This window comes from Lithobates pipiens, unplaced genomic scaffold, assembly GCF_037356315.1.
Source record: "Lithobates pipiens isolate NorthernLeopardFrog02 unplaced genomic scaffold, aLitPip1_a1.2 Scaffold_19, whole genome shotgun sequence".
Classification (NCBI taxonomy): Eukaryota; Metazoa; Chordata; class Amphibia; order Anura; family Ranidae; genus Lithobates; species Lithobates pipiens.
The window spans coordinates 520100418-520104093 of record NW_027507764.1 but is presented as its reverse complement, the minus strand read 5'-3'; the positions used below and the strand labels follow the sequence as shown (position 1 = coordinate 520104093).

Here is a 3676-nt window from a genome sequence, read left to right as displayed (position 1 = left end):
GCCGGACCCAGTTCCTACCGAGAAATTCGCTAGTGTGTATGCTATTTCGACGGACTAAAACCGACGCTAGTGCAGCTATTGGCTACTGGCTATGAACTTCCTTATTCGAGTCGAGTCGTACGTCATCACGTTCGAATCCATCGGAGTTTGGTGTGATTGTGTGTGGCCAAGTCCGCTCATTCGGAAAGTCAGTCAGAACTCTGCCGGAACTCCGTCAGAACTCCTTCGAAAGTCTGTCGGACATAAGTCTGGTCGTGTGTACGCGGCTTTAGGGAAAATGGTCGCCTCCTTCGAAACCGTTCCATTCGCCCAACTGCAAAGATGCATCCTTGCCGCTTGGAACAGGAAGCCCCAGTCCTTGGATCTTCCTATGCGTCTATCCCCAGGGACACGCAAGAGCCTCGTCTGGTGGTTACAAACCGAGAATTTGCTGAAAGGCAAAACTTTTCTTCCTCTTCCATGGAAGATTATTATGACAAATGGCAGCCTGACAGGCTGGGGAGCAGTGTTGGAGGAGACATGCTCGCAGTGGAAATGGTCTGCGATCGAGAAGCTATTGCCCATAAATGTCTTGGAGATCCGGGCAGTTTATATGGCTCTCATAAACTGGTCTTTCAGACTACGGGGTCTCCCTGTTCGGGTTCAGTCCGACAATGCCACAGCAGTGGCCAATATCAATCACCAGGGCAGTACCAGGAGTCTGGTTGCGCAAAAAGAGGTGAATCGCATACTTGTCTGGGCAGAAAGGCATGTTTCATGCCTTTCTGCAGTCTTCATTCCAGGAGTGTAAAATTGGCAAGCAGATTTTCTGTGCTGCCAGCAGTTGTGCCCAGGAGAATGGGCTCTGCACCCCGACGTGCTTTGGAACATATGTCGCAGGTGGGGTACTCCAGACGTAGATCTGTTTGCGTCCAGGTTCAACAGAAAACTGGACAAATTTGTGTCAAGGACAAGAGATACACTCGCTCAGGGGTCGGATACTCTGACAGTTCCCTGGGATCAGTACAATTTGATTCATGCCTTCCCCCCGTGCCCGCTTCTGTCGCGGTTCCTGGGAAGAGTCAAGAGGGAAACAAAGTCGCTTCTTTTGGTAGCCCTGGCTTGGCCCAGGCGACCGTGGTATGCAGAGATCATGAAGTTGGCAGTAGGCAGGCCGTGGATCCTCCCTCTCCGGCCAGATCTGCTCTCACAGGGTCCAATTTACCATCCTGCTTTACACAGTCTGAATTTGACGGTTTGGCTGCTGAGACCCACATTCTGAGAGACCGTGGGCTTTCGGGGCCAGTCCTTTCTACTCTGGTCAATGCCAGAAAGCCAGCCTCCAGGCTTATTTACTACAAAATCTGGAGGGCATATGTTTCCTGTTGTGAACTCAGGGAATGTCATCCTAGAAAGTATGTCATTAGCAGGATCTTGGCCTTCCTCCAGTCAGGCCTATAAATTAATTTGGCCGTAAGCACTATCAAGGTGCATATTTCGGCCTTGTCAGTGTTTTTTCAGAAACCACTTGCATCGCATTCCCTGGTGCGGGCTTTCATCCAGGGGGCTATGCGGATAAGGCCGCCAGTCAAACCTCCGGTATGTCCATGGGATCTGAATTTGGTTCTCTTAGCTTTGCAGGGGCAACCTTTTGAACCTTTGCATCAGGCTTCGTTAGTTCTTTTGACTAAAAAATTGGTTTTCTTGGTAGCCATATCCACGGCTAGAAGAGTGTCAGAACTAGCAGCTCTCTCCAGTAAAGAACCGTATCTAATTATTCATAAGGACCTGGTGGTAATGCGTCCCAACAGTTCCTTTCTGCCTAAGGTGGTTTCAGGATTCCATTTGAATCAAGATGTAAGCCTACCATCCTTTTTTCCGGACCCACAGTCCGCAGAAGAAGAATCTTTGCACACTTTGGATGTGGTAAGGGCAATCGGTATCTATCTTCAGGCAACTGCTCAGATAAGGAAAACTGATTGCTTATTTATTTTGCCGGAAGGCCCTAGGAAGGGTCAGGTGGCATCAAAATTCACTCTCTCAAGGTGGATTAGACAGATTATTTCTCAGGCCTATAGTGTTAAAGGGAAGATCCCTCCTTTTCAAGTGAAAGCGCACTCAACTAGGGCTGTAAGTGCTTCTTGGGAAGTGCATCACCAGGCCTCCCTGGCTCAGATCTGTAAGGCTGCAACTTGGTCATCAGTCCACACATTCACCAGATTATATCAGGTGGATGTCAGAGGGCAAGAGGATATCGCCTTTGGGCGCAGTGTACTGCAGGCTGCAGTTTAGGTCCTCCGGTCCTTGGCGGTCTATATATTATGATCTGTGTCTCCCTCCCCTCAATCTGAGCATTGCTTTGGGTCATCCCACTATGTAATGAAGCTCCTGTGTCCCCTGATGTATGATCAAGAAAATAGGATTTTTATATACAGCTTACCTGTAAAATCCTTTTCTTGAGAGTACATCACGGGACACAGAGCTCCCACCCCTCTTGGGTTTTACGTGGTTTCCTATTGCTTTGCTACAAAACTGAGGTGCCTCCCATATGGGAGGGGTTATATAGGGGAGGAATTCTCCTTAATTGGGGGTTAACCAGTGTCCAATCACCAGATGTGCCTATATAACCCACTATGTAATGAAGCTCCTGTGTCCCGTGATGTACTCTCAAGAAAATAATTTTACAGGTAAGCTGTATATAAAAATCCTATTTTTTATGTTGTTGGCTTTGACCTTTTTTTTTTCGCTTGTTTCTCAAGGCGACCATCTTGGCGTTTGTCAAGAGGGTTGGGCGTGTCTTGAAGAGAACGCTTACAGCCACATCACCCTGAAAGCACCCAATCTCGTCTGATTTCAGAGGCTAAGCAGTGTCAGGCCTGGTTAGTACCTGGATGGGAGACTGCCTGGGAAGACCAGGTGCCATAGAAGGATCTGGCCTGGTTAGTGTCTTGATTGAGAGATCGCCTTGGAATACCGGATGCCGTAGGCTTCTTTTTATGTTGTTGGCTTTGACCTGTTTTTTTTAGCTTGTTTCCCAAGGTGAGCATCTTGGCCTTTGTCAAGAGGCTTCAGAGTGCCCAAAGAGAGTGCCTACAGCCAAATCACCCTGAGAGAGCCCAATCTCATCTGATCTCGGAGGCTAAGCAGCGATGGGCCTGGTTAGTACCTGGATGGGAGACAGCCTGGGAATACCAGGTGCCGTAGGCTTCTCATTATGTTGTCGGCGTTGACCTGTTTTTTTTTCCCTTTTATCCCAAGGTGACCATCTTGCCATTTGTCAAGAGGGTTGAGAGTGCACAAAGAAATTGCCTATGGGCACAACACCCTGAAAGCACCCAATCTCGTCTGGTCTCAGAGGCTAAGCAGGGTTGGGCCTGATTTGTACCTGGATGGGAGACCACCTGGGTTTTCCAGATGCCGCAGGCTTCTTTTTATGTTGTTGGTGTTGACCTGTTTTTTTTTCGCTTGTTTCCCAAAGTGATCATCTTGGCATTTGTCAAGAGGGTTGAGAGTGCCTAAAGAGATCGCTTACAGCAGCATCACCCTGAAAGCACCCTATCTCTTCTGATCTTGGAGGCTAAGAAGGGTTGGGCCTAGTTAGTACTTGAATGGGAGACGGCCTTGGAATACCAGGTGCCATATTCTTCATTTCATGTTGTTGGCGTTGACCTGTTTTTTTTCGCTTGTTTCCCAGGGT

General features: G+C 48.4%; 1 pseudogene; it reads left to right on the top strand.

Annotated features, from left to right (window-relative positions):
* Positions 1–3067: 3067 nt before the first annotated feature.
* Positions 3068–3186, top strand: LOC143998518 (5S ribosomal RNA; annotated as a pseudogene).
* Positions 3187–3676: the final 490 nt, after the last annotated feature.